Source organism: Esox lucius, chromosome 17, assembly GCF_011004845.1.
Source record: "Esox lucius isolate fEsoLuc1 chromosome 17, fEsoLuc1.pri, whole genome shotgun sequence".
NCBI lineage: Eukaryota > Metazoa > Chordata > Actinopteri > Esociformes > Esocidae > Esox > Esox lucius.
This window is the reverse complement of record NC_047585.1, coordinates 39,090,185-39,104,574: the sequence shown is the minus strand read 5'-3', so window position 1 is coordinate 39,104,574 and position 14,390 is coordinate 39,090,185. Positions and strand designations below refer to the sequence as shown.

The following is a 14,390-nucleotide window of genomic DNA, read 5'->3' as shown; positions in this document are numbered from 1 at the left end:
GTGTGTGTGTGTGTGTGTGTGTATCATAACATGCTGTCTCTTGTCAGGGAGAGTGTATGTGTACCTCCGTCTAAACTGGCCTCTGGACTGAGATTCTGACTGAGTTTCAGATGTGCATTTTATCAGTTGAACTACTACTGCACCCTTCAGTCCTGAGAGCCCATACAAAAGCCTGGGGACCGGTTCCACATTTCACCCAGTTCCCTATGCAGCGCACTACAGAGCCCTGGTTACAACCGCTGCACTCCATAGGGAATAGGTGGCTGCTCCGGGTGCTGGCTAGAAGGGCCTCTACACTAGTCTGTGCTGTGATAGGGCAAACGGTGTCCGCTAATGACAGCTGGAATACAGTTCATTGCCCAACTGCAGTAAGTTCTCATGCTGTAGCAGTATTTAATTAACGGCAATTGTGCAAGATGCAAATGTTTCACTGAGTCTAAAAATGAGTTGCATAGCTCTGCATAAATCTGATTTAGAGTTATATTTTTGTTAATGATTTAGCTGTGCCTGATTTAGTGTGTCTGGTTCAATGTAAGAATCCCCAAAAATGTAAACCTCTCCCATCTGGCACTTCAGGCTACATTAGACAAACGTTAAAAATGTGTTTAAAAGATTTCAAACAGCATTTGAACCCTAGGTCTTGTATAATACCAAGACTATTTTCTGAGTTTCAAAGGTCAATTTAAGCAAGTTCAACTAATAACCTAATTAGATCCATTCACTCTAACGAGTCTGAGCGGTAATTAGAATAATTGTAAAACACAGGGCTGTTCCTCTCCCCTTGATCAGAATGATGTGACAGTAAAGGCACAGAAGTAATTAAACATGATTAATTGGCACGACTGTATAGACGACCACCGGATGGATCTTAGCTAATAGAGTGTAGAAATAGGCTGAAGCCTCGCTGATAATTACCGGACTCAAATTATGGGATATTATCCAAATACACATACCAGTATTATCCCTTATATAGTGGGTTAGAGTGGCAGCCAGGCCATGTATGTCTGCCTGCCTGACTGTCTGTGTATGTCTGCCTGCCTGACTGTCTGTGTGTGTCTGTCTGTCTGCCTGACTGTCTGTGTATGTCTGTCTGTCTGCCTGACTGTCTGTGTATGTATGTCTGTCTGCCTGACTGTGTGTGTATGTCTGTCTGTCCGCCTGACTGTCTGTGTATGTCTGTCTGTCTGCCTGACTGTCTGTGTCTGTCTGTCTGACTGTGTATGTCTGTCTGTCTGTGTATGTCTATCTGTCTGCCTGCCTGACTGTGTATGTCTGTCTGTCTGCCTGCCTGACTGTGTATGTCTGTCTGTCTGTCTGTGTATGTCTGTCTGTCTGCCTGCCTGACTGTGTATGTCTGTCCGTCTGTCTGCCTGACTGTGTGTGTATGTCTGTCTGTCTGTCTGCCTGCCTGACTGTGTGTGTATGTATGTCTGTCTGTCTGTCTGCCTGACTGTGTGTGTATGTATGTCTGTCTGTCTGTCTGCCTGACTGTGTGTGTGATCCTCAATCATTAAGAGGGTGTAGTTTGATGCTGATACATTGTAAGCCTCACTACCTCACTCCTTCCCTGTCTGTCTCCCACCTCACTCCTTCCTACCTCACTCCTTCCCTGTCTGCCTCCCACCTCACTCCTTCCCTGTCTGCCTCCCACCTCACTCCTTCCCTGTCTGTCTCCTACCAAACCCCTTCCCTCTCCTATCTCACTCTTTTCATCTGCCTCTCTCCCTGTGTCTAGATTAGGTTTCGCTCACAAATCTCCAACCCCAATCCCAGACTAATTATTGTAATTTTCAATGTAATTATTTATTGATCTGTGTGTGAGACAGAGCCTGAGAGACAGTACAAGACACAGATATATTGCTTTAGGAATGTAAACAAATGTTTCCCATGGCAATAAAACCCTCAAATTCAATTGAAAATTGACTGAGGGAGACACACGGGGAGAGAGGGAGAGACACACGGGGAGAGAGGGAGAGACACACACGGTGAGAGAGAGAGGGAGAGACACACACGGTGAGAGAGAGAGGGAGAGACACACACGGTGAGAGAGAGAGGGAGAGACACACGGGGAGAGAGGGAGAGACACACAGGGAGAGAGGGAGAGACACACGGGGAGAGAGGGAGAGACACACGGGGAGAGAGGGAGAGACACACGGGGAGAGAGGGAGAGACACACACGGGGAGAGAGGGAGAGACACACACGGGGAGAGAGGGAGAGACACACACGGTGAGAGAGAGGGAGAGACACACGGTGAGAGAGAGGGAGAGACACACACGGTGAGAGAGAGGGAGAGACACACACGGTGAGAGAGAGGGAGAGACACACACGGTGAGAGAGAGGGAGAGACACACACGGGGAGAGAGGGAGAGACACACGGTGAGAGAGAGGGAGAGAGACACACGGTGAGAGAGAGGGAGAGACACACACGGTGAGAGAGAGGGAGAGACACACACGGTGAGAGAGAGGGAGAGACACACACGGTGAGAGAGAGGGAGAGACACACACGGTGAGAGAGAGGGAGAGACACACACGGTGAGAGAGAGGGAGAGACACACACGGTGAGAGAGAGGGAGAGACACACACGGGGAGAGAGGGAGAGACACACACGGGGAGAGAGGGAGAGACACACACGGGGAGAGAGGGAGAGACACACACGGGGAGAGAGGGAGAGACACACACGGGGAGAGAGGGAGAGACACACACGGGGAGAGAGGGAGAGACACACACGGGGAGAGAGGGAGAGACACACGGGGAGAGAGGGAGAGACACACGGGGAGAGAGGGAGAGACACACACAAGGAGAGAGACCGAGTGAAAGACAGATGTAAAAACGTGTTTCGTTTGTTTGTATGCATGTGTTTTGTGTGTACTGTACTGTATATATTTATGTCTGCATGCATTCCTGTATGTGTGTGTGTGTGTGTGTGTGTGTGTGTGTGTGTGTGTGTGTGTGTCACTGATAGAGGCCTTGCTCATGGCGTTCACCGTGGCGGAGCATTTACAGCTGTATCTGTTGTCTCCCATAGACTGTAGTGAAATGGACTTAGTGTGCACTGGCTTGTTTCCCATTCTTATACCCTGGGGGAGGTGTGTGTGTGTGTGTGTGTGTGTGTGTGTGTGAGAACTATAATGACTTTTATTATCACTTAGGCCTAGTCAGAGACACATGTGAAAGTGTTTTGACACATTTGGAAGAGCTGATAACTGAAATGTTGTGAATCACTGTAGTAGAGATGCTTTCTGCCTTTGCCATGACATATAATGGATTCCTCCTAAGAAACACCCCAGTAAAAAATGTTGTTCGAATGCATTTTATGGCTTGGTGCGTGTTGGGGTCATTCTAGGGTGCGTGTTGGGGTCATTCTAGGGTGCGTGTTGGGGTCATTCTAGGGTGTCTCCCTCCCTGCCTGTCTTTCTACCTGTCTTGTCTGTCTTTTTGTCTGGAATTCATTAGGGTGGACGTCCTCATCAGAAGTGGCACTCACAGTGAGTCAGTGTAGCTCTGTACCCTGTCTGTTGTGTCAGTGTAGCGCTGTACCCTGTCTGTTGTGTCAGTGTAGCGCTGTACCCTGTCTGTTGTGTCAGTGTAGCTCTGTACCCTGTCTGTTGTCAGTGTAGCTCTGTACCCTGTCTGTTGTCAGTGTAGCTCTGTACCCTGTCTGTTGTCAGTGTAGCTCTGTACCCTGTCTGTTGTGTCAGTGTAGCTCTGTACCCTGTCTGTTGTGTCAGTGTAGCTCTGTACCCTGTCTGTTGTCAGTGTAGCTCTGTACACCGTCTGTTGTGTCAGTGTAGCTCTGTACACCGTCTGTTGTGTCAGTGTAGCTCTGTACACCGTCTGTTGTGTCAGTTTAGCTCTGTACACCGTCTGTTGTGTCAGTTTAGCTCTGTACCCTGTCTGTTGTGTCAGTGTAGCTCTGTACCCTGTCTGTTGTATCAGTGTAGCTCTGTACCCTGTCTGTTGTGTCAGTGGCCATTCCAGACTGGACATGTTTCAGTCCTTGACCCAGAATGAGTAGTTGTGTATACCATGCAGGGGTTTGTAGACGGGTCAGCCGCAAGTGACCGACTGCGATGGATCTCAGGCCTGATGGCCCACACAGACACTCAGGTTTATCCGTCTGGATTATTTGTCTTTAGGAGACTGTGACAGTGTCTCTTTCTGCTGCCGTTGGTCATGAGTCGTTTCTGCGGGGGGGGGGGGGTCACACCGATCACACAGACCCAAGAAATCACATCATACATGTGTAATCTCCTCTATATGTAAGGCCAGGTACTGCATTGTCCAATCACGGCAGCGCAATTTGTTCCCCGTTGCCCTGAGGTAACTGTGGCCATTGGAGCACCATTGTAAACACAAACCTTATTGGTAATGTGATTGGTTTTGCCATGTCATTCATACAGGAACTATTTGCGCGTTTTTACAGCTCTGTATTTATCAGTTCGATGATGTTGTGTGTCGCCCAGTTTTAACCTAGAATTTCTTAATGTTTATTTCCCTAGTTTCTTTGTGTTTTCTTTATTCTGTTTGACGTTGCTCGTGAAAACACTTTCTCATTGCCAATAGACAACCATTGTACTGAGGTGGGAGTATGAGGGCTGTGAGATGAAGGCTTGTGTCGATGTATGTAGAAGGGTGTGTGTGTGTGTGTGTGTGTGTAGGCTTAACCACAAACAGAGTCAGACGAATGTGTGCAGCAAACTCATACATGTATAAATGCATGAAGGCATATTAAATGAATCCATTATTAATGTGTGTGGGTGTGTGTGTGGTGAGGCCAAGACGAGGCCAATGGATGCTTACTTAATAAGGATGCCGCTAATGAAAAGATAAGAGCACCAGGTAATAGGCTGACACGCACCCATGTGAACAGATGCATTACATACTTGCCCTGAAGCCATTGTCAGCAGAGTCCAGGCTTAGCGGGGTTGGTCCTAGCTACCCGCTCCTCTTCGTCACATTCCACTATTAACAGGGTTGGTCCTAGCTACCCGCTCCTCTTCATCACATTCCACTCTTCATTCTGTCCTTCACCAGCTCACCTGGGGTCAGTGCCTTCAGACAACAGCTGTCAGTCACAGTTTGGGGAATCTTAGGGGCTCTCTGTGTGTGTCTCTGTGTGTTTGTGTGTCTCTGTGTGTGTGTATGTGTCTCTGTGTGAGTGTGTGTGTCTGTGTGCGTGTCTCTGTGTGTGTGCGTGTCTCTGTGTGTGTGCGTGTGTCTCTGTGTGTGTGCGTGTGTCTCTGTGTGTGTGCGTGTGTCTCTGTGTGTGTCAGTGTGTGTCTCTGTGTGTGTCAGTGTGTGTGTCTGTGTGTGTCTCTGTGTGTGTCTGTGTGTGTCTCTGTGTGTGTCTCTGTGTGTGTCTGTGTGTGTCTCTGTGTGTGTCTGTGTGTGTGTGTGTCTCTGTGTGTCTCTGTGTGTGTGTGTCTCTGTGTGTCTCTGTGTGTGTGTGTCTCTGTGTGTGTGTGTCTCTGTGTGTGTGTGTCTCTGTGTGTCTCTGTGTGTGTGTGTCTCTGTGTGTGTGTGTCTCTGTGTGTGTGTGTCTCTCTGTGTGTGTGTGTGTCTCTGTGTGTGTGTGTGTCTCTGTGTGTGTGTGTGTCTCCGTGTGTGTGTGTCTCTGTGTGTGTGTGTGTCTATGTGTGTGTGTCTATGTGTGTGTGTCTATGTGTGTGTGTCTCTGTGTGTGTGTGTGTGTCTCTGTGTGTGTGTGTGTGTGTAGCTGTGTCTCGCTCTCTCTTATTCTCTGTGTGTGTTTGTCTGCCTGTGTGAGTGCGTTTCACATGCACTCCCGTGTGAGGATTATAAAGGGGAAATCAGTCTTGTCATGGACACCTCAGTCCCAGAGAAACAAAATACACATAACACATTACGAGGAAGACGACGCAGAGCCTCTGGTGAGAGGAAGACGACGCAGAGCCTCTGGTGAGAGGAAGACGACACGGAGCCTCTGGTGTTAACCTCTCTGAGGCTGATTCTCTGGATGAAGAGTATTTACAGATCACCTGGGGAAGGTTTCTGGTCATCGTCAATCTCTCCCTGTCCCGATCGGTTTTCACGACATGCTTTAAGACGTCCACCATTGTTCAAGCAGCAAACAAGCGTCCAAGCTTTAAAACTAGTTACCCAGAAGCCCTCATTCTGTTCCTCATGAGGGGCTTTGAAAGGCCAGTGGAAGATCACGTCGTCACCTTCATTCGCTGGACCCAGCCCATGCTCCACCCAGCCCATGCTCCACCCAGCCCATGCTCCACCCAGCCCATGCTCCATCCTGCTGTTTTTCACCTCTTGGTTATTTGAACATCTAAACATCTGGATAAACTTCGTGGCACTACTGCCCGTGTCCTCTTGGTATCTCCTGGTACAGCCAGCGGGCGACAGGCTGTCTGCTCGTCCAGGTTGGTTTCATCCTGTGCTTTTACCTTCTAGGGAGTTTTTCCCACTGAGCTTAAAATCTCTGGCATTCGGGCTGGTTGTCTATATAAGCGCTTGTGTGACTGTTTTGATGGAAAAAGAACTTTGTGAAATAAACCTGATTGGAACATTTTTAATTTGCTGTGAACCTGAGGTACATCTGAGGTACCAATTCTACGTACATCTGGATCCTTGACTTGTTGGCGTGCCGACCTCAGGTTTTTAGGGGAGACTGTCCTCTCTACGGTGCCTAGCCTCAACATATGGCCCTAGCTGGGCTACCTGTTCGTGGCTGACCGATGATTCCTGCTGCCACTCTCCTCCCCCCCACCTGATTGTCCCTGCCCCCCCCCCCCCCACCTGATTGTCCCTGCCCCCCCCCACCTGATTGTCCCTGCCCCCCCCCCACCTGATTGCCCCCCCCCCCACCTAAATGTCCCCGTCCCCGCCTGATTGTCCCTGCCCCCCCCCCCCCCCACCTGATTGTCCCTGTCCCCCCACCTGATTGTCCCTGTCCCCACCTGATTGTCCCTGTCCTCCTGTCCCCACCACCTGATTATCCCTGTCCAATTGTGGCAGCAATATTGATTGTTACATCTAAATAAGGTGAGAATGATTTGTTTTAACTGAAAATGTAGCTCAATAACAGAGTCAGTCACACAAATGAGTGGTACCTTCAATGTGCGTTCCTCTGGTGAACTCCATCTCCTTCCTTCTATAGAAGCGTATACTGAAACAATTTGTTTCACACACCGAGTGGTTTAGAGCCGGGAGCTCATGAGGAGAACAACTTTTTTGGTGGGCACTGATTACTATGACAGTGCGATCTGTGTTTCTCAAATCGAATGCAGAAAGTACCACAACAAGCTAATTACCCTGAAGGAAGATGTTGTGCCCTGACAAATTATTTGTCATTTGTCGAACAAAACTTTCTGATTATTGATCGCTTGTTACTGACATGGTGCGACGCCGCGGTAAAATGAACTCTATGGGATCACTGCTGTGTGCACTTTTAAGGGGGACCTGGATTGCCCCCCCCCATACCGTCGCCATGGCAATGAATCCATAACCGCCCTTTTTAAAACTCCTGCTGCTGTGTGAATGTGGCTTCTCCCTGTTCTCCCTGCCCTTTGAAACGTATGGAGATGCTCAATATTGAGAACATACCCTCAGGCTGGGTCATCGCCCGGCACGATTGCTGCACCGCTCTCCATCGACTGGCCCCTCGCCGTGTGGCGAGGTCGGTCCAGTGCTATCGACGACCCGTTGCCTGCCCTGCAGTGCCGCGTTTGAAGATCACGTCAGACGGTGCTACCGTCAAGCAAACACTGATGGATCCGGAAAAGCACATCCAGGATGGAGAGTCTGAAAATAAAACGTCTTCCTTCAGGCCATCTGGTTGTTAAACCAACTATCTGCCCTGCACTCTAATCTGCACTTCAGAGCCCTTTTGCGCGCTCGTTCACAAAACGCACACTCCGGCTTGGCCGTGAACGCTCTCAAGTGCGCCATCCCACACACTCTTCAGGATCGCACACCGCCTCTCACCTACACACAAACACACACACACACACTCACCCACAAGGCTGTCCCATGTACAGTGTGTTGTTGCTGAACTGGTCGCTGTCCATTTATTTATAACATGTTTACTTGACTTCTGTGCCGCGTTCAATGTGAGCGTATTCGGGCACGTTGACGTGTTCAGAGCCGCTGTTGAGAAACGCTCAGACCCGTACTTGTACTGCTACAGGTTTAATTGTATTTCTACATGAACTAATCTCACTTTTTTTTTTATATTAGACTAGATTGTGTGTGTGTGTGTGTGAATGAATATGCACAGGTTTGTGTGTGTGTGTGTGTGCGTGCATGCATGTCTGTGTATGCATATTCATTCATGAATAGATCTCTCTTATGTGAGCTAGTTGATCATAATCTCTATTTTCGAGAGACATGATGATTTTCCTTAACGACTGTTTGCTTGCAGCCATATGTTGTGCAAATGATGTTTATATAGAGTCATTAAATGATATGTGAATCAATGTGTTCCTCTGGGGTGGTGCAGGTGTGAGATTCTGTGTATTGACAGTCATGTTTTCTGCACGATGCAAGACAGTGTTTCACTTGGGGGTGGTGTTGTGAAGAGTCCAATCTATCTCCTTCTCAACCCGCTTACAGCTCCCATGGGTTTTGGCCAAAAAAGAAACTCTGGAATGGAGGGTTTTCATAAAGGTTGAACTTCTGTGCGGTGTGTGTACCGAACGCCAGCCAGTGACCATGTGCTCACAGGATTCTGTCACTAGACATTCCTGACAGGATTCTGTAACTAGACCTTCCTGACTGGATTCTGTCACTAGACCTTCCTGACAGGATTCTGTAACTAGACCTTCCTGACTGGATTCTGTCACTAGACCTTCCTGACAGGATTCTGTAACTAGACATTCCTGACAGGATTCTGTAACTAGACATTCCTAACAGGATTCTGTAACTAGACCTTCCTGACTGGATTCTGTCACTAGACCTTCCTGACAGGATTCTGTAACTAGACATTCCTGACAGGATTCTGTAACTAGACATTCCTAACAGGATTCTGTCACTAGACCTTCCTGACAGGATTCTGTCACTAGACCTTCCTAACAGGATTCTGTCACTAGACCTTCCTAACAGGATTCTGTCACTAGACCTTCCTGACTGGATTCTGTCACTAGACCTTCCTGACAGGATTCTGTCACTAGACCTTCCTGACTGGATTCTGTCACTAGACCTTCCTGACAGGATTCTGTCACTAGACCTTCCTGACAGGATTCTGTCACTAGACCTTCCTGACAGGATTCTGTCACTAGACCTTCCTGACAGGATTCTGTCACTAGACCTTCCTGACAGGATTCTGTCACTAGACCTTCCTGACAGGATTCTGTCACTAGACCTTCCTGACAGGATTCTGTCACTAGACCTTCCTGACAGGATTCTGTCACTAGACCTTCCTGACAGGATTCTGTCACTAGACCTTCCTGACAGGATTCTGTCACTAGACCTTCCTGACAGGATTCTGTCACTAGACCTTCCTGACAGGATTCTGTCACTAGACCTTCCTGACAGGATTCTGTCACTAGACCTTCCTGACAGGATTCTGTCACTAGACCTTCCTGACAGGATTCTGTCACTAGACCTTCCTGACAGGATTCTGTCACTAGACCTTCCTGACAGGATTCTGTCACTAGACCTTCCTGACAGGATTCTGTCACTAGACCTTCCTGACAGGATTCTGTCACTAGACCTTCCTGACAGGATTCTGTCACTAGACCTTCCTGACAGGATTCTGTCACTAGACCTTCCTGACAGGATTCTGTCACTAGACCTTCCTGACAGGATTCTGTCACTAGACCTTCCTGACAGGATTCTGTCACTAGACCTTCCTGACTGGATTCTGTCACTAGACCTTCCTGACTGGATTCTGTCACTAGACCTTCCTGACTGGATTCTGTCACTAGACCTTCCTGACTGGATTCTGTCACTAGACCTTCCTGACTGGATTCTGTCACTAGACCTTCCTGACTGGATTCTGTCACTAGACCTTCCTGACTGGATTCTGTCACTAGACCTTCCTGACTGGATTCTGTCACTAGACCTTCCTGACTGGATTCTGTCACTAGACCTTCCTGACTGGATTCTGTCACTAGACCTTCCTGACTGGATTCTGTCACTAGACCTTCCTGACTGGATTCTGTCACTAGACCTTCCTGACTGGATTCTGTCACTAGACCTTCCTGACTGGATTCTGTCACTAGACCTTCCTGACTGGATTCTGTCACTAGACCTTCCTGACTGGATTCTGTCACTAGACCTTCCTGACTGGATTCTGTCACTAGACCTTCCTGACTGGATTCTGTCACTAGACCTTCCTGACTGGATTCTGTCACTAGACCTTCCTGACTGGATTCTGTCACTAGACCTTCCTGACTGGATTCTGTCACTAGACCTTCCTGACTGGATTCTGTCACTAGACCTTCCTGACTGGATTCTGTCACTAGACCTTCCTGACTGGATTCTGTCACTAGACCTTCCTGACTGGATTCTGTCACTAGACCTTCCTGACTGGATTCTGTCACTAGACCTTCCTGACTGGATTCTGTCACTAGACCTTCCTGACTGGATTCTGTCACTAGACCTTCCTGACTGGATTCTGTCACTAGACCTTCCTGACTGGATTCTGTCACTAGACCTTCCTGACTGGATTCTGTCACTAGACCTTCCTGACTGGATTCTGTCACTAGACCTTCCTGACTGGATTCTGTCACTAGACCTTCCTGACTGGATTCTGTCACTAGACCTTCCTGACTGGATTCTGTCACTAGACCTTCCTGACAGGATTCTGTAACAAGTCTTCCGTTAAAGAATGTTTAAGGGAACACATCTTACAATTTTTTTTTTTTGAAGTGTTCCATTTTTATTTGGTCGCGTTGTAGATTTGTTTTTCCTCCTCATTATATCCTGATGCCTGTCCCTGTACTTGTGCTTGTTGGTCCCTGTGGCTATGTCTAGCAAGCCCCACTCTCATTCTGCTTTCCTGAAGAGAAAAATGTGCTCCGGGAGAAAATGTGCGTTGTGATTGTATAACATTTTTAAACCCAATTGCAGAGAGAACATCCTTTCATTGCAGTCAAAGATATGAGATTATAATCATTTTGCATATATATGCTTTTTATTTCTTAACTGTACAATTTGAGCCAGATAACAACTATTTTAAACAAGATATTTGATATGGCTTTGAGATACAGACTATACGAAATGCTTTTCGTTTTTTGCATTTGCATAGGTTGGGTAGTAGGCTAGAATATATATATTTTTTTTACATCAATAGCCTGAATGTCAATCCATAATTCATGACAATCCCTGGATGAATCTCAACATGCTTGATGCGACATTCTATTTCCACCATGTCATTAGTCACCTACACCTAGTGACAATCTGCAGGGCTTCCATACATGTTTGGACTCCTGTATTAACAAAATGTACCCATTGACTACTACACAATAACCTCTAAATGCCACATAAGCTTTGTTCAGCTGCCACAAACATTTCCTATCGAGAGTGTTGATATGGGTGCACACCTCTTATCCACAGCTCTTCATGAGAGTGGCTCCATTGCTAGAGTCTGGCACCAACAGCCCTGTACCTCAGCTTTTTATTTAGTGGCCGTGATGGAAGCTGCTGATTGTCTCTAAGAAAATGTAAATGATTGGAAACAATGTGCCCCCTCTAAATTATTTGAAAACCGTTGGTAGGTTCACCAAATCACATGATGGCTCGCGATCATACCCTGTCCATGTACAGAGATCGGAAACCAACGTGTAGCTTTTTCTATGACTGAACTACCACTGTAGCTTTTTAAGCATTTCAAATCCACCCGGATGATGAATTAACACTTAGATGGCCTTCGCTCAGGGTTGCTTCCTGTTCCTGACTTCAACTCTGATTGATGGAGGCTAGCTTGCACTTCTGTCATGACGCGCCTGACTATTCTTTGTTATTTCTGTGAAAAGGGATTGGGATAAGGGGCCATGGACTGGGTTGTGTGCGCACACTCACATCCACAAACATCAGGCCTTGGTGTTCTGGGGGAAGGCCAGATTGAGGGGCCTGTTTTGGAAGTGAGTTGATCATTTGACCGCTGTGTGAAGCAGGCCTGTTCTGACAAGGTTTTCAGTGTCGGTCCCTCATGTTACGTCTGAGCAGCCTCGGTTATCAGTGCAAACCTGCCTACATAAATGAAGGGCGAAGCAGCTGGAGAGGCACTGCTCAATGTCAGTTTGCGCGCGTTTGTGTGTGGGGTGCATCTGTGGGGGTATGTGAGGTGTCTGTGTGTCTTTGTGTGTGTGTGTGTGTGTGGGGGGGGGGGTGCATGCGTGTTTGTGGGTACGTGTGTGTGATTCTGTGTGTGGGAGACTGGCCAAGGCAATTAGTGAATGAAAAGCCTGTTGTTTCAGGTAATGCCTCTGTTGACAAACTGGACATGTGGGTACACACACCGACGCTTTACAACGCTCCCAACCCCTTCTCCAGTTGCCCGCTGTACAGAGGGTTCCCGCTTTCCCTAAAAGCAGCTCTCAGTTTTCTCTTTCAGTGACTGACAATCCCTTGCTCTCCACCAGGCCTTGGGGCGAACGAGGGGGCTTTGTTAACTGCATTGATACCCAGCCTGCTTACTTCCTCTCTCTCTTTCTCCATTCACTTCCTTTCTTCCCGCTGTGAGGTAGAGACCCTCTTGGATAGATTATGAGAGGAAGAAAGAACACAAAAAAAACAGTGAAAGAAGTGGATAGAGAGGTAGGCAGGGGAGGGAAGATGGGGCGGGGGGGATATTGATGTGTAGTGTCCTTGGAAGTTAAAGAGAGGAAGTAAGAAAGTGAGAGGTCAGGAGCAGGAGAGGGAGGGAGTGGTGATGGAGAGATTGGCAAGGTAGAATGAGAGGGGGTGTTGGACCAGGGGGGTGTTTAGAGAAGGGGGGTGGGGGGCGTGGAGGGTGGGGGGGTAAGGAGGGGGCGTGGAAGGAGGGAGGGGGGGCATGCAGGGAGTGTTGAAACATAGGGGTAGGTGCAGGAGAGACACGGGGAGGTGCGGGGGAGAATGGGAGGTGCGGGGGAGAAGGGGAGGTGCGGGAGAGTTCTGTGTTCACTGCTGCCGACCAATCAGATGATATGGCGATCAGACTTTAGATTACACCGTTATTTTGAGACTTACTGTGTGTATTTACACAAACTGGCACACACAGGGTTTTCTTCTAGAAACCTGTTAGGTGACTGACACACACACACACACACACACACACACACGCACTCACACACACAAAGGCTCATTTTATATGCGAGTTTGGCATTAATGCCTTTTATGTTGTTTATCTTGTAGAAAAAGAATGCTAGCTTAGCCTAAATACTGAAAAGGAACTGCTAGATTGTCAAGTTGTAAGCAGTTGTGCTAGATAGCAACTTCCTCTGAACAACACACAGGGCCATGATGTCATTCTGGAGTTCATCTGACTTTGGGGAAAAACAGAAAGGTCTTCATTGAAAGCCTTTGTCATGAAAAAAACGCACGCACAGACAGGAACAGAGTATTATTCATGCAATATTTTGCTGTTCTTGTTGTTTCATGTAACGCATACTTTGATGTCGTTCTGTTCTGATACGGTTCTGCTAAGGGGAATATGTGTTGTGGTATGCCCGTCATACCAGTGCTGAGAGCCTTTACTATGCCTGACACAACGCGGAGTGCCTGGGTATAGTCCTTAGCTGTGAATACATTGGCAGTATAACACAAACTACAGATGTTAGACCATGTCAGTTTCTGTGTTACTCTGTCTCATACACAATGGGTTTCAGGCAGTTAGCTGTCAGGGTTTGAACCACAAGATTAGAATATTATATGTTACGTGATTAACATGTTATCAATCTAAAAATATCGAATTTATTTTATGAAGACCTTTTCACGGCAGCAGTTGTCTCAAAGTCCTTATTATGTTCTGTTCTGTACCCTACTGTACTGCATGGTACTGTACTCTACTGTACTTTATTGTACTGTATGGTACTGTACTGCATGGTACTGTACTCTATTGTACTGTATGGTACTGTACTGCATGGTACTGTACTCTATTGTACTGTATGGTACTGTACTGCATGGTACTGTACTCTACTGTACTCTATTGTACTCTATGGTACTGTACTCTATTGTACTGTACTCTATTGTACTGTACTCTATTGTACTGTACGGTACTGTACTGTACTCTACTGTACTCTATTGTACTGTACTCTATTGTACTGTACGGTACTGTACTGTACACAACTGTACTGTATGGTACTGTACTCTATTGTACTGTACTGAATAGTACTGTACTGTACGGTACTGTACTGTATGGTACTGTACTCTACTTTACTCTGTTGTACTCTGTGGTACTCTACTGTGTGGTACTCTACTGTATGGTACTCTA

General features: G+C 47.4%; 1 protein-coding gene across 2 annotated transcripts in view; it reads left to right on the top strand.

Moving 5' to 3' along the window:
• Positions 1-14,390, top strand: part of LOC105016750 (plexin-A1) — a 193,126-nt gene that overhangs the window by 41,016 nt on the left and 137,720 nt on the right. The gene's annotated exons all lie outside the window — the stretch shown is intronic.